Source organism: Hyla sarda, chromosome 5 (genome assembly GCF_029499605.1).
Source record: "Hyla sarda isolate aHylSar1 chromosome 5, aHylSar1.hap1, whole genome shotgun sequence".
Classification (NCBI taxonomy): domain Eukaryota; kingdom Metazoa; phylum Chordata; class Amphibia; order Anura; family Hylidae; genus Hyla; species Hyla sarda.
Window position 1 is genome coordinate 223,350,121 of NC_079193.1, and position 27,318 is coordinate 223,377,438.

The window sequence follows — 27,318 nt, forward strand, 5'->3', positions numbered from 1 at the left end:
TGAAAGGTGGTTATGATGAGTGTACTTAAACAGGACCAGTCAGCAGCTTTAAGGGTATAATCAGAGTTTTAAAGGTATGCAAAATAGGCTTCTGAGCCCAATGGGCATTCTCCTCAGCTGCTAGATAACAGTGGAAGGCTTGGATTACAGTAGAGCCTAGTGACTGTCAATCAGGGGAGTGGAGGAGGTGACCAGCGCACAGAGGGGAGTGACTAACTAGTGAAAGGGCCAAACTGTGCTAGACCATTACCATACATTTTTCCATTGATATATTATTATTCCTTCTAGAATATGATTACTACAAATGTGGCTGTACAGTTAGACTTTACATTGTATTTCTTTGCAAATAGATATGCTTAATTTTATTGTAAAGGTTCAGCAGTAAGTTTCATTATTATTTAAAAATCAGAACTGAATTTTACCTAAGTTGCAAAGCAAAGTGATTATATGTCTGTGCACCTTTAGCATTATTATACATTGTATGCAATAACTGCATAATGGAAATAATAAGCTATATGTGTTAATGATAACAAGTGTTACTTCAGGGCTCTGTAAGTCAGTCTATGAGGTGCCTTTAAGTGTTCAGCATCATATATTAGGAACATTTTCATTTTTTCCAAGACACAAACATATTCAAAAAATTCTGTTATTTCTAGGCCATTTTTATGCTAATTCATAATTCTTTTTTTTAAACGTAGCTTTATTGTATGATTTTCCTGCTTTACATAATGCATTTGCAAGGATGTAAGTCATAGATCAACACAAAAAAATATTTAAGTGGGCAGAAAAAAAATCATCTGTAATTTTACAACACACTGCTTTGTGGAATATAATCTTCGACTTTTCCCTTTCTGTGGGAGGCCAGCTTGAGCAAGTTGAAGAGTGTTAAATGCCAGTATTAAATGCCATTTGCTTCCTGTTTCATCTACTTAAGCAACAATCGGCATGCTGTATCTGTAAATGACTCAGGGTTATTACAATAAGAGTGGGTGCTCATGGGTCACATAGAGAACAATTGATACTTTATGTAACATTTGCAAAATAGCATTGGCTTAGGGACAATCATGTTAAGGAAATAGTGGCTATTGAAGATAGCCAAGGCAAACAGTGCGGGTTATATCTGCTTTTCTGGGCTGTGAAGATGTAGATGCCTTTGTGGGTATTTGTCACTAAAATGTGTGTATTTTAGACTTAAAAATATTGTTTTTATTAAACATTTTCAACTGTTTCTGCAGCTTCTATGTATTACCGTGCAAAACAAGCTAATTTACAGTGAAATCCATTAGACAACACAAGCTCTCGTAGATTAATGCTTGTTTACACAGCCTACTACAAGACTAAAGCACCATGGAAAAAAGGCTGTACAATCGCTGGATCATTTGTGTGTCCATCTCCTAAAATCAGCCCTCTCCTACAATCAGCCATTGGATCCCTTATTAAGAGATGTGTGGCTGACAGCCAATGATTTTTAAGTAGGTCAGCTGAACACTAGCCCATGTATTAAAGGGTTATTCCGGCTTTATACATCTTATCCCCAATCCAAAGGATAGGAGATAAGATGTGTGATCGCAGGGGTCCCGCCGCTGGGGACCCCCGCTATCTCTGTGCAGCCCCCGGCATTCTGTGCCGGGCGCTTCCTCCGAAACGTGGTAACGGACGCCCCTTGTGACATTATGCCACGCCCCCTCCATTCATGTCTATGGGAGGGGGGGTGACCGGAGGGCTACAACATTATTTGTTTAAGAAAGAGAAGCTTTGTTATTAAACATAATGGCTCTTTTACAAGGGATCCTTATAGGGAGAATGAGGGTTCATAGAAATACCCATTCCCAATAATCAGCCTGTGTAAAAGGTCTGGCAGTCAGCCAAGGGTGGAAAAATGGTAGTTCTTTAGTAGGTATTATAAAAAGGGGTTTTCTACACTGAAAAATCGCTTTATGGACAGGCAGTCCATGTAATGCACAGATGGACTAGATTCTCTTTGTACCTTCTCACAGTTCTTGATATTATATAAGAGCAGAGTACCCTAATAGGAGAAGAAAACAGATTTTCTTAGCCAGGACAACTCCTTTAAGCAATTCAGTTTGATTAAAATTGTAACATATTAATATAATGTACTTAAAGGGGTACTCTGCCCCAAAACATCTTATCCCCCCCAAAGGATAGGGAATAAGATGTCCGATCGTGGGGATAGAGGATAAGATGTTTTGGTGAGAGGAGTACCTCTTTAAGAAAACATATTAACAGATTAGTTTATATTTCCCAGAACAAAACAATATGATCTATGTGAACTTCTTGGTGCTTCTTGTTCTTGTTTTCTTGGAGATAATTAATTAATTGTAAAATAAAAAAAATACAAAATAAACAATTAAAGGAAAAAACTGCAAAATAGTTAATTTCACTGCCCACTTCTGACAAAGTCCACATGGCAGATTAAAGTGTTAACAGATAGGTCATTAGCATGAAGGTACTAACTAATTAGGGCTGCAACAATTGACATTATAGTCAGAATCATTCTTTTAATTAGCTATTATTTAACTACAGTAATTTGAAAGAGTTACTGTCAATAAAATTAACGTTGGGATGTCACACAGACATGTCAAAAGTTAAAGTCCAGTGTAATGAAGAAAACAAACTTCTTTTTAAAAATCCGGTTTAAGTAAAAGAAAAGAGTACTCTCTAAGGGTACGTTCATACTGCTGAATCTCTGCTCGCAGAAATTTGCAAGCAGAGATTACGTTCTGCGGCCGCCGCCAAAGTTACTTCAAGGGTAGGACAGCGCTGCACTTTCTCTGTGCGGAACGATTTTCGTGGCGGAATTGTACACCGATGAAATTCCTCAGTGTGAACAGGTCTCTCGGAAGACCCATTCACATCGATGGTAATGTTCACCTCACAGAATTCAGCTGGAATTCTGCAGTGTGAATATACCTTTACCATCCTCGTTCCCATGCCGCAGCCGGTGTAATGGAGCTCCGCTGCCTGCCGTCCCACACTTACGGGTTTGCTGACGTGAAGTCACACACCCACTCACCCAATCACAATGTGCCCATGCCGCGGGCGCATTTATAATATACCCCACACAGGCGCATATATAAAGTACCTCCCACCAGCGCATTTATAATGTACCCCCTGCCAGTGCATTTATAATGTACCCCCCCCCGCAGGCGCATTTATAATGTGTCCCCTGCAGTGCATTTATAATATTATGCCACCGCTGCCACTATCAGCAGCCGGCGGGCCTAATGATTCTGATAGAAATACTTTTCATTCATAGCGCTGCGGTGGCATATGTATATAGAAGTGGGGGGCAGCTAACGATATATGTCTGCCCCCCTCAGCGCTTCTATATGCATATGCCCCTGCAGCGATATGTATGAAAAGTATTGTAACGGCGGGGGGTACATTATAAATGCGCTGGCGGGGGTATATATTTATAAATGCACCCCGGGGGGTATATTTTTGTAAATCTGCTGGCGGGGGATATATATTTATAAATGCGCCGGCGGGGGGTCATATTTTTATTATTGCGCTGCGGGGGGGGGGGCATATCATAAATGCGCTGGGGGGGCTAGATATATAGGCTATATATATATATGTCTGCCCCCCCTGCAGTGCTAAATATCTTGCCCCCCCCCACAGCGCTTTTAATATACATATGGCCCACGCTGCCACTCACAATGTTCATTTTAAAAACCCTGCTGGGGAGCTGGCGGCATGCTGCGCTTCCCTGCGATGTATAGTGTTTTTACTTTAACTTTTAAATCCACCGCAGGGAGCCCTGAATGGCCGTTACTGAGGAGCCATTCAGGGCTCCCTGCGGTGGATTTAAAAGTTAAAGTAAAAACACTATACATCGCAGGGAAGCGCAGCATGCCGCCAGCTCCCCAGCTTAATAACTTCTGATCGCATGGGGTCTCATGCCCAGTGCGATCAATCCCTCAGACCCTGTACTACAACCCCCATCATGGAACAGAGTCTCTTCCATGATGGGGGTAGTAGTACAAACACTAATGTAGCCTCCTCAACCACCGGCAGACTCCCACAGCCGGGGAATTACTACTCCCATCATGGAAACAAGTTTGTTCCATGATGGGAGTAGTAGTAGTCCCAGCTGTGGGAGTCTGTAGGCAGAGGTGTAAAACTGTAATGCTGTACATGAAGGATGTTATAACGGGTCTTAACAGATGGATATGCCCGTTATTTTGATTATTCAGCCGTTAGCACCCGTTATTTCATCCGTTATTATGCATCCGTTTTTACACAGAAAACGGGATGTTTAACCCCTTAAGGACCCGGGGGAGAGGGGTTAAATGATCTTTATTCACTTTTTTTTGCACTTTTTTTTTTTTGCAGTGTTATAGCTCCCATAGGGACCTATAACACTGCACACACTGATCTTTCACATTGATCACTGGTTTCTCATAAGAAACCAGTGATCGATGATTCTGCCGCTTGACTGCTTATGCCTGGATCTCAGGCACTGAGCAGTCATTCGGCGATCGGACAGCGAGGAAGCAGGTAGGGACCCTCCAGCTGTCCTGTAAACTGTTTGGGATGCCGCGATTTCACCGCGGCTATCCCGAACAGCTCCCTGAGCTAACCGGCATGGTTTCACTTTCATTTTAGAAGCGGCGTTCAACTTTGAACACCACGTCTAAAGGGTTAATGCCGGCCGCTATTAGCCGCGGGTCCCGGCCGTTGTTATAGGCCGGGCCCGACCCGCCGTGGCCCCGCGTTATAGATCAGGAGCGGACTCAGGGCGCACAGGTACGCCCTGGGTCCTTAACAGGTTAATAACGGATGAATACTCATAGTGTGAAAGGAGCCAAACTAATAATAAAATAATCAATACATTTACTCCCAGTCAGGTGTGAACTTAGCCTCTCTGCTGCCCAAGGTGAACTCAAGAAAGGCTGGAGTATGTACTGATACCACTTTTGCGTACTTTTGATTTTTCTTTTTTATCACTTTAATTACATTTTTCTGGGATGTGATATTGACAAAAATTTAATAGTTCAAACAATTCCACTTTCGGAATTACCAAACATATTGTTTGTTTGTTTGTTTTTTTCCTTTTTTTGGGGGGGGGGTGGGTGATTTTAATTAAAATTTGGGGGGGGGGGAAATGTATATTTTTTTAAAAGTTTTTATTTTACTTTTTTTTAGCACCCCTAGGAGCCTTTTAGGGCAGGTTCATACATTACTTATACACAGTGTATTTCTTGCAGCACAGCAAACAGCAGGGCTGCCCAGCGGTAGCCATGTGTGCTCGGTGAGGTTTGGAGGTGTGGTGAGCACTCTGACATGACTGTGACGCACGGCCCTGCCTCTAAACCTCACTGCACACACAGGGCTGCAGCTTTGTAGCACTGTGTTTCTGCTTATAGGAGAATATGCAGCGTATTTCCCTTTGCGCTGCGTATATGTTTCATGTGACTATACCCTTATAAGCAATCACTTGGTTGTTCATAAAGATCAACACAATGCATATGTATTATAATGATCTATTAGACCAAGCCAAGTCACAGTAGGCATCGAGGCCTAGTACAATTCTAAGGGTGCCCAGACAATCAGTTGTGTGAATGCAGATCTGACAAACATCAGGGATATGTGACAAATGTCTAAATGCCGTGATTGCTATTGATCTTAGCATTTAAACATAAATAACTGGCATCGGAGTATTCTCTAAAGTCTGTCACTACCAATTTGTGTCTACAGATTGCAGCTGGCACCCACCAGGTATGTAGCTGGCCCATCTTTCAAAAATGTGCATTACATCCTCAGCCGACCCATGCCATAACCTGTGCCACCCTCCTTCTCCACCTAAGGCTCATGGCAGAAGAAAACAGTTAGAAACAGTTATAAAGAGCATCTGTGAACAGTAACATTTATTCTGTTAAACTAGGTATTAGGGGGGATAGCACTTTGAAATTAATTGAAGGGGGAAGATGTATGCACAGGGGAAAAATCCCCACTTGTAATATGTTTAATAAAGTATGGAGATTCACGAGACGTTTATTAGAGATTAAGGGTAGTATGCACTACACACTAATGTGGGGTAATGGAAATTTTCCAGAAATGGTGAAACTAAAGGAATATGTTAACTGGGAAAGAAATGGGGTTATTAGAGTTAAAGATTTTGTGATAGAAAGCACGTTAAAAGAGTGGAAAACATTCAATAGGGAATTTAGTATTAGTCAGAGCAAATACTTTTCATACTTACAAATCAAAAGCGCTTTTGAGAAGGAGAAGAACAACCCTAGATGGGCAATAAATAGACATGAGTTAATTGACTATATGTTTGGGCTTCGGTCCTCCTCGACAAAGGTATCAGGTAACTTATATAAGGGCCTAGTTAGATTTTCCGTTGAAAATTTTCCTCCAAAGAGTAGGGATAAATGGAAGCAAGTAGTAGGTCAGATCGATGGGGAAGAATGGAGGGAAGTGTTTATAAATATTTCCCAATCATCTCTCAACATGAACCATAAAACTTCTATGATAAAGCTGATACATAGGATCCCATATACGCCGGGGTTCTTGTATAAGATAGGAAAAAGACTTGACTCTAAATGCCCGAAATGTAATATGGAAGGTGCGGATTTGTCACATATGGTGTGGAGCTGCCCAAAACTGCTTTCCTTTTGGACAGGGGTATACAATATGGTAGAAACGAAATTGGGTACTAAGATAAGCTTTGATATTAAAACGGTCATTCTAGGGATAGGACTTAGGATGCAGTGTAAGAACAGTGTTCTGATAAAGGCTTTCGGATTAGCTAGAATAATTATTCTTAGGAGATGGTTTGCTCCCCAGGGCCCATGTTGGGTTGAGTGGCAGAGGGAAGTTCAACAAATGAGAAGATTTGAAGCTATTTACTATCAGGGAAAAAAGATAGGCCAAAAAGTTGAAAACGAGTGGAAGAAATGGGATGAGGCATCCTAGCTGGTAGTGGGTGGGGGGATAGGGGTGTGGGTGGGATTATTTATATTGTGCAAAGCGAATTTTGAAATGCATTATTGTAATTTTGTAATTTGAAATAAAAAAAAATAAAAATAAATAACATTTATTCTGTTGTTCATATTGTACTAATCTGTTAATATGTATTTATTTTCATTGCCATTGTCTTATTGTTTTTCTTGTCTGGGTGTTTCCAAAGGGTGGTTACCTAAGCCCCCAGGGAGGTAGATTTCAAGAGACTAAATTTTCCTGACTACACAATAACATTTCAGAACATAACATGGCCTTTCCAAATATAGAGCCTTTACTATTACACAGAGGAAGCAGACATTTTATGAGAAAAATTATTTCTGTACAAGTTACTAAAAATAATTAAACCAGGGTCACGTAGGTGAGCTTCTATTAATATGATGCAATTGCTTCATGTGTTTATTGCATCTAAATATCCAGTTAAATGCTGATTTTCTCCTTTTTTTCTAGCAATAGAGTAATTTTCTTTAAGTAATTCTTCTGATTTTCAAATGTCTTTCTTAATCAAAATGGATTTTTGGGTTCAGGATATGTTGCAGTTTCTGACCGAAATATGCAAGTGTGAAAGTGGCCTAAAAAATGACATGCTGCTGGGATGGGGTAAAAATAGTTCCTTCTGTTCCCCTGTCTTCTTCCTGCTTCTAAGGAAAGTGTTTGGTGAAGGCATCTGCTGCTCAGCCAATTACTGGCTGCAGTGGTGTTCCATCTGAGCTAATGATTGGCTGAGCCATCAGGTCCAGCAAGGGGCACTCATCTTGGATGACGGAAAATTAGGGGACTGGAAGAAGCTAAATGGAAGCTGTTAGGGACCAGTGGGGGACCAAGATTAGGTAAATATTGCTTTTTTCTTCCCATTTTACCCCTGCCGCAGCAGCTTATTATTTTTTTTTTTTTTACGTAATTACCCTTAACTCCTTGGGGACGGAGCCCATTATAACCCTAAGGAGGGGAGCATTTTTTGCAATTCAGCTGTGGCAAAATGACAACTCCCAGAATGCACTGACAGACCGTACATGCTGGGAGTTGTAGTTTTACAACAGCTGTAGGCACACTGGTGGGGAACCACTGAGTTAGAAAACAGACTAGCTCAGTGATTCCAACCAATGTGCCTCCAGGTGTTGCAAGACTACAACTCCCAGCATGTACGGTCTGTCAGTGCACTATGGGAGTTGTAGTTTTGCAACAGCTGGAGGCACAAGGGTTGGAACCACTGAGTTAGGAAACAGACTCTAGCTCAGTGTTTCCCAACCAGTGTGCCTACAGCTGTTGCAAAACTACAATTCCCAGCATGGCCAGACAATCAGGGATGCTGGGCGTGTAGTTCTGCAATATCTGGCCCTTCAGATGTTGCAGAACTACAACTCCCAGAATGCCTGGACAGTCTGGGCATGCTAGGAGTTGTAGTTATGCAACAACAGGGGAAGAACAGTGGCCTCCAAACTGTAGCCCTCCAGATGTTGCAAAACTACAACTCCAAGCATGCCCAGACTGTCCAGGCATGCTGGGAGTTGTAGTTCTGCAACATCTGAAGGGCCATATATTGCAGAACTACACGCCCAGCATCCCTGACTGTCTGGGCATGCTGGGAGTTGTAGTTTTGCAACATCTGGAGGGCTACAGTTTGGAGACCACCATATAGTGGTCTCCAAACTGTGCCACTTCAGATGTTGCAAAACTACAACTCCCAGCATGCCCAGACAGTCAGTGCATGCTGGGAGTTGTAGTTTTGCAACATCTGGAGGACCACAGTTTAGAGACCACTACACAGTGGTCTCCAAACTGTGACCCTCCAGATGTTGCAAAACTACAACTCCCAGCATGCTCAGACAGCCTTTGGCTGTGTGGACATGCTGGGAGTTGTAGTTTTGCAGCTTTTAGAAGGCCACAGTGAAGATCACTTATCGCGATCTTCACTGCAGTCTTCTCAGCCGCACTTTCCGGCCGTCGCTCCTCCTGCTCGCGCCACTGCAACAGGATGTCGCCTCCGCTGCCTCCTCCGGTCCGGGTAAGCCGGGCCATGTCCCCCACCTCGCCGCCCGTGTTCCCCCCGCTCTGTACCGACTTCGATCGGTGCGCAGAGCGGGGGGAAATGAACTGTAACCCCCCGCCCTCCTCCTGCCATTGGTGGTCAGCCTGACCGACCAAAGGCAGGGAATAGGAGTGGGTGGCAACATTGCCACCTCGCTCCTATCCTTTAGGCTGGTCGGAGCTGTCTCTGACAGCTCCGATCAGTCTTATTTTCCCGGGAGATCGGGTCACCAGTGACCCGATTTGCCCGGATCGCGGCAAATCGCAGGTCTGAATTGACCTGCGATTTGCTGCGATCGCCGATATGGGGGGGTCTCAGGACCCCCCTAGGCATTGCTATGGGATGCCTGCTGATAGCTATCAGCAGGCATCCCGGTCCGATCACCGCCCGGCGAGCGGCAGTGATCGGAAATGCCGAGGGCGTATGGATACGCCCTCCGTCCTTAAGTGACGGGACGCGAGGGCGTATGCATACGCCCTTCGTCCCCAAGGAGTTAAAGGGGTACTCCGGTGAAAAACTTTTTTTTTTTAAATCAACTGGTGCCAGAAAGTTAAACGGATTTGTAAATTACTTCTATTAAAAGATCTTAATCCTTCCTGTACTTATTAGCTGCTGAATACTATAGCGGAAATTATTTTCTTTTTGAAACACTGAGCTGTCTGCTGACATCATGAGCACAGTGCTCTCTTCTGACATCTCTGTCCATTTTAGGAACTGTCCAGAACAGCATATGTTTGCTTTGGGGATTTCCTTTTACTCTGGCAGTTCCTAAAATGGACAGAGATGTCAGCAGAGAGCACTGTGCTCATGATGTCAGCAGACAGCTCTGTGTTTCAAATGGAAAATTATTTCCACTGTAGTATTCAGCAGTTAATAAATACTGGAATGATTAAGATTTTTTAATAGAAGTAATTTACAAATCTGTTTAACTTTCTGGCACCAGTTGATTTAAAAAAAAAAGTTTTTCAACGGAGTACGCCTTTAAAGAGGTTCTCCGCGACTAGACATCTTATTCCCTATCTTATCCCCTGCCTCTGCAGCACCCCTGTCATCTGGTGCACGGAGCGAGCTTTGCTCCGTGCCTGATGACTGGCGATGCAGGGGCCGGTGGATTGTGACGTCACGGCCCCGCCCCCTCATGACATCATGCCCCGACCCCTCAATGCAAGTCTATGAGAGGGGGAGTGATGGCCACCACGCCCCCTCTCATAGACTTGCATTGAGGGTGTGGGGCGTGACATCATGAGGGGGCAGGGCCGTGATGACACGATCCTCCGGCCCCTGCATTGCCACTCATCAGGCACTGAGCGAGGATCTATTTGTGCACCAGATGACAGGGGTGCTGCAGGAGAGATCGCCGGGGTTCCCAGTGGTGAGATTTTATATATATATATATGTTTTTTCTATAATTTTGCTTAATTTTGCTTGACTTGCGCTAAAATTCCATTTGTTTTTAACCGAAAATATTGTTGTTACTATTCTAATGTGAAATGTGGTGTGTAAGTGTGGAACACCCTTACCTGCTGATGTAGGTGTTCAGGAAGTATTTCACCTGACCCCTTACACACAGGTAGGCGTGACCTGAGGAAGTGCTGGGATCGGCACGAAATAGCTATTGTGACCACACGCTCTTTCCTGTAGCGTGTATGTATTCTACTGCACCTTGAATCTGAATAAAGAAGCCAGCATCTGATCTATGACATGTGAGTGCCCCCGTATTTTCTTACCTTTGTCACTATATACTGACTGACCGACCGTACTCTGTACAGGCAGTCAGTAAGTCACAGCAGAGAGGGGGCCCGCCACTTTCATCCCGTTATTTATTTATTTTTTAATTACTGAGGCACGACCAGACCGTACCAACCTGCGGCTGTGGTTCAGAAGGGGGCCCAGGCCTTCACCTGTGTGCCCCAAAATCTCTGATGGCAGCCCTGGTTGCAATCCACTGATTTTTGCAATAAACATGATATGGAAGGGTTATATATACTGCGCCTTTTTGTGAAAAGGCGCAAAAAAGGCTCAAAGCCACTGAAAAATCTATAAAACTATACCAGCCTACACTTAGCTTAGTTTTTTGGTGTATGTGAAGAGAGAAATTTCAGAAAATGTGTACCTGCATGTGTACCTGCAGAAAAGCAGCCCCAAAGCATAATGTTTCCACCCCCATGCCTCACAGTGGGTATGGTGTTCTATGGATGCAACTCAGCATTCTTTCTCCTCCAAACATGACGAGTTGAGTTTTTACCAAAAAGTTCTACTTTGGTTTCATCTGAACATATGACTTTTTCCAATCCTCTTCTGGATAATCCAAATGCTCTCTAGCAAACTTCAGATAGGCTCGGACATGTACTGGCTTAAGCAGGGGGACACGTCTGGTACTGCATGATTTGAGTCCCTGGTGGCGTAGTGTGTTACTCATTGTAGCCTTTGTTACTTTGGTCGCAGCTCTCTGCAGGTCATTCACTAGGTTCCCCTGTGTGGTTCTAGGATTTTTGCTCACCATTCTTGTGATCATTATGACACCAAGGTGTGAGATCTTGCATGGAGCCCCAGATCGAGAGAGATTATGAGTGGTCTTGTATGTCTTCCATTTTCTAATAATTGCTCCCACAGTTTATTTTTTCACACAAAGCTGATTCAGTTATTACACCTATTGCAGATTCAGTCTTCCAAGCCTAGTGCAGGTCTACAATTTTGTTTCTGGTGTCCTTTGACAGCTCTTTGGTCTTGGCCATAGTGGAGTTTGGAGTGTGACTGTTTGAGGTTGTGGACAGGTGTCTTTTGTACTCATAACAAGTTCAAACAGGTGCCATTAATACAGGTAATGAGTGGAGGGCAGACGAGACTCTTAACCTCTTAAGGACTGTACGCCCTAAGCCCGGTCCCGGTGTGAAAAACAGGGTCTCGCCGTGACACCGCATTACACCGGGTCGTCCCGGCTGCTAACGATAGCCGGGACCCTGGGCTAACAGCGCGCGGCATCGATCATTGTGCCGCGCGCTGTTAACCCTTCAGACGCGGCGATCAAAGTTGATGAAAGTAAACGAAAGTAAACGGAAAAAAAAAAGTAAAAAGTTGACAAAAGTAAACTGAAAACGAAAGTAAACGGTTCCCGGCAGCTCAGTCGGGCTGATCGGGACATCGCGATAAAATCGCGATGTTCCGATCAGCTGGGACGCAGGCGGAGGTCTCCTTACCTCTCTCCGCGGCGTCCGATCGTCGATTGATTGCTCCAAGCCTGAGCTACAGGCTTGATCAATCAAGCCCCTATCTGACTGATCCGTGCAAAGCTGTGGCTTTGCAGGGATCAGCATAGGAGATCAGTGTGTGCAGTGTTATAGGTCCCTATGGGAGCTATTACACTGAAAAAAAAAAGTGGAAAAAAAAGTTAACAAAGGTCATTTAACCCCTTCCCTATTAAAAGTTTGAATCACCCCCCTTTTCCCATAAAAAAAAACTGTGTAAATAAATATAAAAATAAACATATGTGGTATCACCGCGTGCGAAAATGTCCAAACTATAAAAATATATCGTTGCACGGTCAATGGCGTGCGCGCAAAAAAATTCCAAATTCCAAAATAGTGTATTTTCTGTCACTTTTTATATCATGAAAAAATGAATAAAAAGTGATCAAAAAGTCTGATCAATACAAAAATGGTACCGATAAAAACTTCAGAACACGGTGCAAAAAAGAGTCCTCATACTGGCCCGTATGTGGAAAAATAAAAAAGTTATAGGGGTTAGAAGATGAGAATTTTTAACATATAACTTTTCCTGCATGTAGTTATGATTTTTTTTCCCAAGTACGACAATATCCAACCTATATAAGTAGGGTATAATTTTAACCGTATGGACCTACAGAATAAAGATAAGGTGTTATTTTTACCGAAAAATGCACTGCGTAGAAACGGAAGCCCTCAAAAGTTACAAAATGACATTTTTTTCTTCAATTTTATCACACAATGATTTTTTTTCCGTTTCGCTGTGGATTTTTTTGTAAAGTGACTAATGTCACTGCAAAGTAGAATTGGTGGCGCAAAAAATAAGCCATCATATGGATTTTTAGGTGCAAAATTGAAAGCGTTAAGATTTTTAGAAGGTGATGTGGAAAAAATGAAAATACAAAAACGGAAAAATGCTGCGTCCTTAAGGGGTTAAGGAAGAAGTTATAGGTCTGTGAGAGCCAGAAATATTGCTTGTTTGTAGGTGACCAAATACTATTTTCCACCATAATTTGCAAATAAATTCTTCAAAATTCAGACAATGTGATTTTATGTATTTTTTTTCTCATTATGTCTCTCATAATTGAGGTATACCTATGATGAAAATTACAGACCTCTCACATCTTTTTAAGTGGAAGAACTTGCACAATTGTTGTCTGACTAAATACTTTTTTACCCGAAATTTTATATACACATTTATTTCAATAGAAATAACAAAAGTTATGTTTTTAACACTCATATTGCACCACTGTAGAGAGGAATTACTGAAGTGCACATCAACCAGGGCATGCACTTCAATAATACATGTGATTTACAAGTTAACCACCCATACTATTTGGCTGCATTTTCTAGCCAGCTCCATGTGCCACATACCCAAATTGTCTGCGACTCTGTATATAGAATGTGGCTTCAAGTTACTATGGCCCAGAAAAGAGCATTGTTTATTGAAAATATTGTAACCTCGGGTCATTGAAACCTGAGGGATTGCTGTACAGTATAGTCCCTATAAAGTCTATAGGTGAATGGATAAAATATTTCCATTAAAGGGGTACTCCGGTGGAAAAAATTTTTTTAAATCAACTGGTGCCAGAAAGTTAAACAGATTTGTAAATTACTTCTATAAAAAAATCGTAATCGTCGAGTACTTATCAACTGCTGTATGCTTCAGAGTAAGTTCTTTTTTTTTTTTTTTTCTGTCTGACCACAGTGCTCTCTGCTGACATCTCTGTCCATTTTAGGAACTGTCTAGGCTAGAAGTAAATCCTCATTGCAAACCTATCCTGCTCTGGACAGTTCCTGACATGGACAGAGGTGTCAGCAGAGAGAGCTTTCTGGCTCCAGTTGATTTAAAAACATGCCCAGTTTTCTATTCTAAGTTATGATGTCACAAACAAATCTAATGAATTCGGAAAGCCTTCGGACCAGTTAATGTATATGTTTTTTAACAAAAAGACATATACATTAAACTAAAACAGAAATGCAGTGTGAACGCATCTGCACATCGCGGCCATGTGCTAACATTTTTTTAAAATTCTAGTTTTCCACTATCAATCTGCACTCAATACCCCATAAGGAGAATGTGAAAACAAAATGTTAGAAATGTTTGCTAATTTATTAAATTGGAAAAATTGTGACATTGCATCCATGCAGTAATTGACACCGTAGTGCCCTGTCTCAGCCTATGATTGGCTGAGTGTGACAGTTCATGCATGGTCCTCTCGGCTTCTTCTTGCTTCCTCTGGTTTTGCAACTATGAAGCAACTGACCCACTGAGAAAATGACTTAGCTTATCAGTGGCTGCCACTGCCCTTTAAGCACAAAAAAGCTGAGATGAATCGTGAGCCACTTTAAATGCAGCAGCGGGGAACCAGTATGAATTAGTATAAGGCTATGTACTAAATGTTTACTACGGCTATTTTTGCGCCCTATTTTCAGCTGTTACTGCTCAAAAAATGATGTATGAGCATAGCCTAAGAGACATTACAAACAGAGTAACAATCACAGGGCTATTCATTTGGACGTTCTGCCAGGAATCTAATGGAAAAATAATATAGTCAGTGTTATACCTTGCTGAAATGGCTGAGGACAGGGATCAACATATTGACAGGAGCTATAGAAATATAGATATATGTAACTAAACTTAAAAGGGTTCTCCACCATAAGGTGATTTTAGTACGTACCTGGCAGACAGTAATGGACATGCTTAGGAAAGATATATACGCTTGCCTTGGGGCTAAATGGCTATGTTGTGAGATTACCATAATACTGTGGCTAGCTTTTTGTGAACTGGTATTTCCTGTTTGACTTTTCTTTTTTTGACTACAAATCCCATAATTCCATTTTCCTCCTTCCCACACATCAACCACCCCACCCATTGAAACATAAATGAGCTGCATCCATTCAAAAGACCTATGGTTTTCAATCAGGGTGCCTACACCTGTTGCATTAGTTGCAGATTGATCTCTCTCCCACCAAACGATCCCTCCACCCATTGAAGTAGACAGGTCCCTGTCATCAGCTGACTAGTGAGTCAGGTCTCAGTCGCATTGCAACCTGGGAAAAATCTGAGACAACAATAATTTTGTATGCTGGTAAAAATAAATATTGGAGTGAAAATCACAGAAGAATTATGAGAAAACTGTCATACATTATATTATGAACTACACTAACAACACTCTACACTAAATTCCTGGAATACCCCTTTAAAATGCTGAAGCATAATCACTGGTGTTTTTAAGATGCAGCACCTTGATGCACAAAATATAAAGGAAGCATGAAAAAAAAAATCAGCAGAAAAAGAACAAAGCCTTCGGCAGACATAAGCAATTCATAAACAAAAAAAAAAAGGAGTGAATTGGCCCAATTTCTTAGCAGTGATTGTTTTCATTGTGCCTGCATTCCTCCTTTTTGGCCCACGCATAGCTTGGATTCCTTCTGACTGCTTTGCTTTTCCTTCCATAGTGAGACTGAGCTTGCCAAGTAGATTCAAGGAGTCCAGGCAGACCAGACATGAGCAGCACACCAGCCATACCTCACCATTTAGCTCACTGTCTGACAGCTTTTAGGCATTGCCAAGTGTAAATAAGCTTTCTTTATAGGTATTTGATTTAACGTTTAAATAATCTTTAATGTTCTGGCAGAACCTGTGTCCCCACTTTTATAAGAACAAATGCAAAATAATATCATACAGGCTTTCTCCTTTTATAATGCTGCTGGTTGTGTAAATCTGCATAAGTAGGTTACTGTTGATACACCATAATGGATACTATAAGTAAAAACTTATCGACCTCATGAATTAAAAAAAGGTGAATTGGTCATCCAGATGTTCATCCATATAAAAGCCAAACAAACCAAGGGAGGGCTGGATACAATTTATTCACATCCACACATGCACACGGAGCTGCAGTACCAGACACACTAGAATGGATGCAATGACGTACCTATGCTGGGTAATGATGTATCTTCATTCCGCTGATTAGTGGGCAACCCAGGGACATTAAGGGTGTATTTACACGCACAGGATCTGCTGCATGTTTGATACTGCAGTTTTCAAAGTAAACTAAACAATTGAACACAGCATCAAATCTCCAGCTTTAAATCTGTGGCATCAAATATGGAACAGATCCTTTTTTGTAAGAATACACCCTGACATGTACTGGATCTGAAACATATTTTCGCTTTATATTTTGTGCAGCTGATTTTGCTACCTATTAACTTCAATGGGTAGAAAATATGCAGCAAAAATATGCAACAGATCCTGTACGTGTGAACGTACACTAAAGGAGTTTTCCCACCTGACAGCTATGCCCTATTGCCCTATCCACAGTAGAGAGGATAACTAGCTGATTGCAGGAGGTCTGACCACTGGAGGGTGAGTTGCATACGGATGCTGCCTCTTATATTATTCTCTATGGCTGTTTCCACCAGATCCCATATAGAAAGAAGGGAGCAGTTACCCACTGCTTCATTCTAATGCTAGACTGGGGTTCTCATTCTCAAGATTGGTTAGTCCTCCTCATCCTGTGAATAGGGAATAACTTTGTTAGATGGGTGAATGCCTTCAGGTGCCATTCCAAAGGATAGGCCATTAATGTTATATCAAAGAGAAGATATATTATTCTGTAGGGCTCGTTAATTTGTTGAGCATTGAGTTACAGGGATGGCACTATAGCGCAAGCTCTATTTCATCTGGAAAACTACAGGGTGGGCCATTTACATGGATACACCTTAACCCCTTAAGGACCCAGCCATTTTACACTTTAGGACCCGGCCATTTTTTGAACATCTGACCACTGTCACTTTAATCATTAATAACTCTGGAATGCTATTGTTACGCCTAGCGCTCCGGGTCCCCGCTCCTCCCCGGAGCACTCACGGCGTCTCTCTCCCTGCAGCGCCCCGGTCAGTCCCGCTGACCGGGAGCGCTGCACTGACATGGCCGTCGGGGATGCGATTCGCACAGCGGGACGCGCCCGCTCGCGAATCGCATCCCAAGTCACTTACCCGTCCCGGGCCCCTCCTGTCATGTGCTGGCACGCGCGGCTCCGCTCTCTAGGGCGCGCGCGCGCCAGCTCTCTGAGACTTAAAGGGCCAGTGCACCAATGATTGGTGCCTGGCCCAATTAGCTTAATTGGCTTCCACCTGCTCCCTGGCTATATCACATCACTTCCCCTGCACTCCCTGGCCGGATCTTGTTGCCTTGTGCCAGTGAAAGCGTTTAGTGTTGTCCAAAGCCTGTGTTACCTGTACTCCTGCTATCCATCTTGACTACGAACCTTGCCGCCTGCCCCGACCTTCTGCTACGTCTGACCTTGCCTCTGCCTAGTCCTTCTGTCCCACGCCTTCTCAGCAGTCAGCGAGGTTGAGCCGTTACTAGTGGATACGACCTGGTTGCTACTGCCGCAGCAAGACCATCCCGCTTTGCGGCGGGCTCTGGTGAACACCAGTAGCCTCTTAGAACCGGTCCACCAGCACGGTCCACGCCAATCCCTCGCTGACACAGAGGATCCACTACCTGTAAGCCGAATCGTGACAGTAGATCTGGCCATGGATCCCGCTGAGGTGCCACTGCCAAGTCTCGCTGACCTTCCCACGGTGGTCGCTCAGCAATCGCAGCAGATTGCCCAACAAGGACAGCAGCTGTCGCAGTTGACCACCATGTTACAGCAACTTCTGCCTCTGCTACAGCAGCAACCATCTCCTCCGCCAGCTCCTGCAACCCCTCCGCAGCGAGTGGCCGCTCCTAGCCTCCGCTTGTCCCTGCCGGACAAATTTGATGGGGACTCTAGACTCTGCCGTGGATTTTTGTCTCAATGTTCCCTGCATATGGAGATGTTGTCGGACTTGTTTCCTACAGAACAGTCTAAGGTGGCGTTCGTAGTGAGCCTTCTTTCAGGAAAGGCCTTGTCTTGGGCCACACAGCTCTGGGACCGCAATGATCCTGCCACAGCCACAGTCCAGTCCTTCTTCGCTGAAGTCCGGAGTGTCTTCGAGGAACCAGCCCGAGCTTCTTCTGCCGAGACTGCCCTGCTGAACCTGGTCCAGGGTAATTCTTCAGTGGGCGAGTACGCCATCCAATTTCGTACTCTTGCTTCCGAATTATCATGGAATAATGAGGCTCTCTGCGCGACCTTTAAAAAAGGCCTATCCAGTAGCATCAAGGATGTGCTGGCCGCACGAGAGATTCCTGCCAACCTGCAAGAACTTATCCATTTGGCCACCTGCATTGACATGCGTTTTTCTGAGAGACATCAGGAGCTCCGCCAGGAAAAAGACTTAGATCTCTGGGCACCTCTCCCACAGCATCCTTTGCAGTCTACGCCTGGGCCTCCCACCGAGGAGGCCATGCAAGTGGATCGGTCTCGCCTGACCCAGGAAGAGAGGAATCGCCGTAGGGAAGAAAATCTTTGTCTGTACTGTGCCAGTACCGAGCATTTCTTGGTGGATTGCCCTATTCGTCCTCCACGTCTGGGAAACGCACGCACGCACCCAGCTCACGTGGGTGTGGCGTCTCTTGGTTCAAAGTCTGCTTCTCCACGTCTCACGGTGCCCGTGCGGATTTCTCCTTCAGCCAACTACTCCCTCTCAGCCGTGGCCTGCTTGGACTCTGGTGCCTCTGGGAATTTTATTTTGGAGTCTTTGGTGAATAAATTCTGCATCCCGGTGACCCGTCTCGTCAAGCCGCTCTACATTTCCGCGGTCAACGGAGTCAGATTGGATTGCACCGTGCGTTACCGCACAAAACCCCTCTTAATGTGCATTGGACCCCACCACGAAAGGATTGAGTTCTTCGTCCTTCCCAACTGTACCTCTGAGGTCCTCCTCGGTCTGCCATGGCTCCGGCTTCATTCTCCCACCCTTGACTGGACCACCGGGGAGATCAAGAACTGGGACTCTGCTTGCCACAAGAGATGCCTCTCCCACCCCTCCCAGTCCCGTCAGGCAAGCCTCAGTGCCTCCTCATGGCCCCCGTCCTTGTGTCACCCTGCCCCGTGCCAAGCTTCACCCTCTGCCCTCCCTCCCCATTCCCACTCCTGCTGTACTGCCTGCCTTTGAGGAAACCCTCCATTCACTCCCGGTGTCCTCGTCCCAGGTAAAGCAGTTGTCGGACAAAAAAAGGGGGAGACCTAAGGGGGGGGGGTACTGTTACGCCTAGCGCTCCGGGTCCCCGCTCCTCCCCGGAGCGCTCACGGCGTCTCTCTCCCTGCAGCGCCCCGGTCAGTCCCGCTGACCGGAAGCGCTGCACTGACATGGCCGTCGGGGATGCGATTCGCACAGCGGGACGCGCCCGCTCGCGAATCGCATCCCAAGTCACTTACCCGTCCCGGGCCCCTCCTGTCATGTGCTGGCACGCGCGGCTCCGCTCTCTAGGGCGCGCGAGCGCCAGCTCTCTGAGACTTAAAGGGCCAGTGCACCAATGATTGGTGCCTGGCCCAATTAGCTTAATTGGCTTCCACCTGCTCCCTGGCTATATCACATCACTTCCCCTGCACTCCCTGGCCGGATCTTGTTGCCTTGTGCCAGTGAAAGCGTTTAGTGTTGTCCAAAGCCTGTGTTACCTGTACTCCTGCTATCCATCTTGACTACGAACCTTGCCGCCTGCCCCGACCTTCTGCTACATCTGACCTTGCCTCTGCCTAGTCCTTCTGTCCCACGCCTTCTCAGCAGTCAGCGAGGTTGAGCCGTTGCTAGTGGATACGACCTGGTTGCTACTGCCGCAGCAAGACCATCCCGCTTTGCGGCGGGCTCTGGTGAACACCAGTAGCCTCTTAGAACTGGTCCACCAGCACGGTCCACGCCAATCCCTCGCTGACACAGAGGATCCACTACCTGTAAGCCGAATCGTGACAGCTATTAGTTATCATTCTGATTCCGAGAATGTTTTTTCGTGACATATTCTACTTTAACATAGTGGTACATTTTTGTGGTAACTTGCATCCTTTCTTGGTGAAAAATCCCAAAATTTGATGAAAAATTAGAAAATTTAGCATTTTTCTAACTTTAAAGCTCTCTGCTTGTAAAGAAAATGGATATTCCAAATAATTTTTTTTTATTCACATAAACAATATGTCTACTTTATGTTTGCATCATAAAGTTGACAAGTTTTTACTTTTGGAAGACATCAGAGGGCTTCAAAGTTCAGCAGCAGTTTTCCAATTTTTCACAAAATTTCCAAACTCACTATTTTTCAGGGACCAGTTCAGGTTTGAAGTGGATTTGAAAGGTCTTCATCTTAGAAATACCCCACAAATGACCCCATTATAAAAATTGCACCTCCCAAAGTATTCAAAATGACATTCAGTCAGAGTTTTAACCCTTTAGGTGTTTCACAGGAATAGCAGCAAAGTGAAGGACAAAATTCACAATCTTCATTTTTTACACTTGCATGTTCTTGTAGACCCAATTTTTAAATTTTTACAAGGGGTAAAAGGAGAAACATTATACTTATATTTGTAGCCCATACCTCATATGTCTATGTAAAGTGTTCGCAGTAGAGGGCTCAGAAGCGAAGGAGCGACTAGGCGATTTTGGAGGGTACGTTTTTCTGAAATGGTTTTTGGGGGCATGTTGCATTTAGGAAGCCTCTATGGTGCCAGAACAGCAAAAAAAAAAAAAACACATGGCATACCATTTTAGAAACTAGACCCCTTGAGGAACGTAACAAGGAATAAAGTGAGCCTAAATACCCCACAGGTGTTTCACGACTTTTGCATATGTAAAAAAAATTAAAAAAACATTTCACTAAAATGTGTGTTTCCCCCCAAATTTCACATTTTTGAAAGGGTTAATAGCAGAAAATACCCCCCCTAAATTTGTAACCCCATCTCTTCTGAGTATGGAGGTACCCCATAAGTTGACCTGAAGTGCACTACGGGCGAACTACAATGCTCAGAAGAGAAGGAGTCATATATGGCTTTTTGAGAGCAAATTTTGCTCGGGGGCATGTCGCATTTAGGAAGCCCCTATGGTGCCAGGACAGCAAAAAAAAAAAAAAACACATGGCATACCATTTTGGAAACTAGACCCCTTGAGGAACGTAACAAGGGGTACAGTGAGCATTTACCCCCCACTGGTGTCTGTCAGATCTTTGGAAAATGGGGCTGTACAAAATTTTAAATTTGCACAGCCCACTCTTCCAAAGATCTGTCAGACACCAGTGGGGTGTAAATTCTCACTGCACCCCTCATTACATTCCGTGAGGGCTGTAGTTTCCGAAATGGGGTCACATGTGGGTTTTTTTTTGCGTTTGTCAAAACCGCTGTAACAATCAGCCACCCTGTGCAAATCACCTCAAATGTACATGGTGCACTCTCCCTTCTGGGCCTTGTTGTGCGCCCACAGAGCACTTTGCCCCCACATATGGGGTATCTCCGTAGTCGGGAGAAATTGCATTACAAATTTTGGGGGTCTTTTTTCCCTTTTACCTCTTGTCAAAATGAAAAGTATAGGGCAACACTAGCATGTTAGTGTAAAAAATTTATTTTTTTTACACTAACATGCTGGTGTAGACCCCAACTTCACCTTTTCATAAGGGGTGAAAGGAGAAAAAGCCCCCCCAAAATTTTTAGGCAATTTCTCCCGAGTACGGCGATACCCCATATGTGGCCCTAAACTGTTGCCTTGAAATACGACAGGGCTCCAAAGTGAGAGCGCCATGCACATTTGAGGCCTGAATTAGGAATTTGCATAGGGGTGGACATAGGCCTCCAGCTGTTGCAAAACTCCCAGCATGCTTGGACAGTCAACGGCTGTCCGGCAATACTGGGAGTTATTGTTTTGTAACAGCTGGAGGCTCCGTTTTGGAAACAGTGGCGTACCAGGCGTTTTTAATTTTTATTGGGGAGGGGAGGGGGGCTGTGTAGGGGCATGTGTATATGCAGTGTTTTTTTACTTTTTATTTTATTTTGTGTTAGTGTAGTGTAGTGTTTTTAGGGTACAGTCACACGGGCTGGGGATTACAGCGAGTTTCCCGCTGCGAGTTTGAGCTGCCGCGCAAAATTTGCTGCATCGCAAACTTGCAGCCTGATACTCACTGTAAGCACCCTGCCCATGTGAATGTACCCTGTACCTGTTCACAGGGGGGGTAACCTCCAGCTGTTGCAAAACTACAACTCCCAGCATGCACAGTCTATCAGTGCATGCTGTTAGTTATAGTTTTGCAACAGCTGGAGGCACACTGGTTGGGAAACACTGAGTTAGGAAACAGACAATGTTTCCCAACCAGTTTGCCTCAAGTTGCTGCAAAACCACTACTCCCAAACATTCTCAGGAATGCTGAAAGTAGTAGTTTGGCAACATCTTTAGAGCCAGATTTTGCCGAACTACAACTCCCAACATGCTTACAGTTTGCAGACCACTAATACAGTGGTTCCCAATCTGTGCCCTTTCAGATGTTGCAAAACTACAACTCCCAGTATGCTAAAACTGTCCAGGCATGCTGGGAGTTGTAGTTCTGCAACATCTGAAGGGCCAGATGTTACATAACTACAGAACTACAACTCCCAGCATGCCTGGACAGTAAGGGCATGCTGAGGATTTTGCAACATCTGGAAGGGAGCAGTGGTCCCAAAACTGCGGACCTCCAGATGTTGCAAAACTGCAACTCCCAGCATGCCCGGATGCCAAGGGCTGTCTGGACATGCTGGGAGTTGTAGTGTAAGGGGACCAGATGGAGAAGTTCAGATCACTTTACGGCGGTCTGGACTGCTGCAAAGGTCCCGCGCCGCCGCCGTAGATCCACTAACCTGTCACCACCGCCGTCGGGATCCGGGTCTTCAGGGACGAGGTAAGTACCGGGGCCGGGCCCCAGCACTCCCCCGTCCCCCGCCGCGTCCTCTGGCCTTCCTCCCGTTCTCTCCGGACTTCCAGGGGCCTGGCAGGGCGGGAGGAAGTAACCACCACCCCCTGCGATTGGTCGGTTAGCTAATCACAGGGGATAGGAGGAGGTGGCAGGCTTGCCACCTTGCTCCTATACTTTAGCATGGTCCTGGCTGTCCGTGACAACCGGGATCATGCAAAATTATCGGGCGGTCGGGTCCCAGAGACCCGATCAGCCCGGTAACGCCGCAGATTTGCGACGATCGCCGACATGGGGAGCCGACATGGCCCCCCTCGGCGTTTGCCCTGGATGCCTGCTGAAGCATTTCAGAAGGCATCCGCTTCCAATCTCTGGCCGGCGCGCGGCAGGGACCGGAAAACGCCATGACGTACTCATACGTCATGGGTCCTTAAAGCCCAGGGTGCGGAGACGTCATGTGTCCTTGAGGGGTTAATAAAATGGGAATGGTTGGTGATATTAACTTCCTGTTTGTGGCACATTAGTATATGTGAGGGGGGGAAACTTTTCAAGATGGGTGGTGACCATGGCGGCCATTTTGAAGTCGGCCATTTTGAATCCAACTTTTGCTTTTTCAATAGGAAGAGGGTCATGTGACACATCAATTTTACAAGAAAAACAATGAGGTGCTTGGTTTTAACATAACTTTATTCTTTCATGAGTTATTTACAAGTTTCTGACCACAATAAAATGTGTTCAATGTGCTGCCCATTGTGTTGGATTGTCAATGTAACCCTCTTCTCCCACTCTTCACACACTGATGGCAACACCACAGGAGAAATGCTAGCACAGGCTTCCAGTATCTGTAGTTTCAGGTGCTGCAGAATGGGCAAAACAAAAATTGGAACAGGACCTTCAGTTTACGCAGAAGATTTTGTTCAGTGATTAGGCAAACTTTTATGTGAATGGTGAAGTTAACAAACAAAACCACCGCTATTGGTCTGACACTAACCCACATTGGATAGATCCCTCCAAGACTGTTGGAACACAAGAATTGATGGTATGATGTGGTATATGGGGTACAAAGATAGTGGGGCCATTCTTCATCAATGGAAACCTCAAGGCACCTGGATATGCAAAATTGCTACATGATGATGTGTTTCCCTCTTTATGCACTGAAGCTGGCACGTTCCCTGAGTTTTCCCAGCAAGATGGTGCACCACCACATTATGGGTGTCAGGTCCGAGCATTCCTAGATGAACAGTTTCCTGGAAAGTGGATTGGTCATCGTGGGCCAGTTGAATGGCCTCCAAGGTCTCCCGATCTGACCCCCTTAGACTTTTATCTTTGGGGTCATCTGAAGGCAATTGTCTATGCTGTGAAGATACGGGATGTGCATCATCTGAAACTACGAATACTGGAAGCCTGTGCTAGCATTTCTCCTGCGGTGTTGCTATCAGTGTGTGAAGAGTGGGAGAAGAGGGTTACATTGACAATCCAACACAATGGGCAGCACATTGAACACATTTTATAAGTGGTCAGAAACTCATGAAAGAATAAAGTTACTTTAAAACAAAGCACATCATTGTTTTTCTTGTGAAATTCCCAATAAGTTTGATGTCACATGACCCTCTTCCCATTGAAAAAACTAAAGTTGGATTCAAAATGGCCACCATGGTCACCACCCATCTTGAAAAGTTTCCCCCCTCACATATACAAATGTGCCACAAACAGGAAGTTAATATCACAACCATTCCCATTTTATTAAGGTGTATCCATATAAATGGCCCACCCTGTACATTGCAAATACTGTAAAAACAACTTTAATATCATGATCAGAGAAAAACTTTACCTAATAGTGTAATATGTAAAATCACAAAACAGTAAAAAAAAATTTTTTAAAGCCAATAGTTGCACCTATAAGATCCATGTCTTGATAAAATCATATCACTATGACAGTTAAAACCAAAGGTGCCGTCCATGGATCCCAAGCTGCAGTTCCTAACAGAGTATGACAAATTTTATTTTATTTTTAATAAAAAAATACATGTAATGAAACATTATAAAACAACTTAATTTAACCCCTTAAGGACTCAGCCCATTTGGACCTATTTTTACGCTTTCGTTTTTTCCTCCTCCCCTTCAAAAAATCATAACTCTTTTATATTTTCATCCACAGACTAGTATGAGGGCTTGTTTTTTGCGCGACCAGTTGTCCGTTGTAATGCCATCACTCACTTTCCTATGAAATGTATGGCGCAACCACAAAAATACTATTTGTGTGGGGAAATTAAAAAGAAAACCACAATTTTGCAAATTTTGGAAGGTTTTGTTTTCACGCCGTACAATTTATGGTAAAAATGACATGTGTTTTTTATTCTCTGGGTCAATACAATTAAAATGATACCCATGATTATACACTTTTCTATTAGTGTTGAGCTTAAAAAAAAACTTTTTAACCAAATTAGTACGTTTAAAATCCCCTATTTTGAAGACCTATAACTTTTTCATTTTTCCGTATAAGCGGAAGGGTATGAGGGCTCATTTTTTGCGCCGTGATCTGTATTTTTTATTAATACCATATTTGCTTATACAAAACTTTTATTACATTTTTATTAATTTTTTTGGGAATAAAATGTTATAAAAAAAGGAGCTATTTTGGACTTTTATTTTTTTTTACGTTCACACCGTTCACAGTACGGGATCATTTACATTTTATTTTAATAGTACGGATATTTACGCATGTGGTGATACCAAATATGTATATAAAATAATTTTTTTACACTTTTTTGGGGTAAAATAGGGAAAATGGGACAATTTACGTTTTTATTGGGAGAGGGGGGTTTTCAAATTTTTTTTACTTTCTTTTTTTTTACTTTTTTTTTTACACTCTTATAGTCCCCATGGGGGACTATTTATAGCAATCACTCGATTGCTAATCCTGTTCAGTGCTATGTATAGGACATAGCACTGATCAGGGTTATCGGTCATCTTCTGCTCTGGTCTGCGGGAAGGCAGATCAGAGCAGAAGACTCCCGGAAGACAGCGGAGGCAGGTGAGGGGACCTCGGTCTGCCGTGCAGGATGATCGGATCGCCGCGGCAGCGCTGCTGGCGATCTGATCATTATGTTAAGTGATCGCGATGCTGCAGATGCCGTGATCTGTATTGATCACGGCATCTGAGGGGTTAATGGCGGACATCTGAGGGATCGAGGGTGTCCGCCAATACCGGCGGGTCCCTGGCTGCGATCCACAGCCGGGACCTGCCGCGCATGATGCCGGCATCGCTCCGATGCCCGCGGTTATGCTCAGGACGTAAATGTACGTCCTGGTGCGTTAAGTACCACATCACCAGGACGTACATTTACTTCCTGTGTCGTTAAGGGGTTATTAAATTACTAAAGTCATTTATATGCATAAAGACCATATTACACAGGCCTAAGTTGTTCTGTGTAATAGGGCCAGAGATCAGCCATGGAACAAGCAAACACTTCTTAGTCAGTGGCCAGTCAAAAAATCATTACTCATCCAGCACACATATCCCCAAAAAATAATGGACATGGCAGCAAATGGCCACACGTACAATACAGCGATCATTCATGTAGCCCTCCCACATTATGGTTATAGGCCATGCAAATAAGTGAATATTTACGAGGGCCATCTAATAGGGCCCTTACACATGCATTTGACTAAAGTAATCATTAAAGTGGTCTCAGAGTGTGTATGCTGAGTAAAAAAAAATGTGCTTAAAGGGGTACTCCGCACCTCTAGACATCTTATCCCCTATCCAAAAGGATAGGGGATAAGATGTCAGATCGCCGGGGTCCCGCTGCTGCACCCACCTGTATGGTTTCCACCTCACACCGGGAACGCTGGAGGCTTCGGATCCCGACCACAATGGCGGACGAGCGTGATGTCATGACTCCGCCCCATGTGATGTCATGCCCCGCCCCTCAATGCAAGTCTATGGGAGGGGCCGTGACGGACCTCCCATAGACTTGCATTGATGGGGCGGGGCGTGACGTCACACTCGTCTGCCATAGTGGTCGGGATCCGAAGCCTCCAGCATTGCCTGTGTGAGGTGGAAGCCGTACAGGTGGGTGCTGCAGCCGAGATCCCGGGGGTCCCCAGCAGCGGGACCCCGGCGATCTGACATCTTATCCCCTATCCTTTGTATAAGGGATAAGATGTCTAGGGGTGCGGCGTACCCCTTTAATAAAATTTGCATATTTTATTCAAATTAGGGCCAAATTAGGAGTTCTTATTTAGTTAGGTATGAATGATAAACAACTGAAAATCAG

At 44.3% G+C, this 27,318-nt stretch overlaps 1 protein-coding gene and 1 long non-coding RNA gene across 2 annotated transcripts in view; one reads left to right on the top strand and one right to left on the bottom strand.

The window, feature by feature from the left end:
• LOC130273822 (uncharacterized) overlaps positions 1-5,811 on the bottom strand; it is a 31,057-nt gene extending 25,246 nt beyond the window's left edge. The window contains exon 1 of the long non-coding RNA XR_008844133.1: positions 5,740-5,811. This is a non-coding gene — a long non-coding RNA (uncharacterized LOC130273822). The remainder of the gene's footprint in view (positions 1-5,739) is intronic.
• NEDD9 (neural precursor cell expressed, developmentally down-regulated 9) overlaps positions 1-27,318 on the top strand; it is a 189,376-nt gene that overhangs the window by 123,017 nt on the left and 39,041 nt on the right. The gene's annotated exons all lie outside the window — the stretch shown is intronic.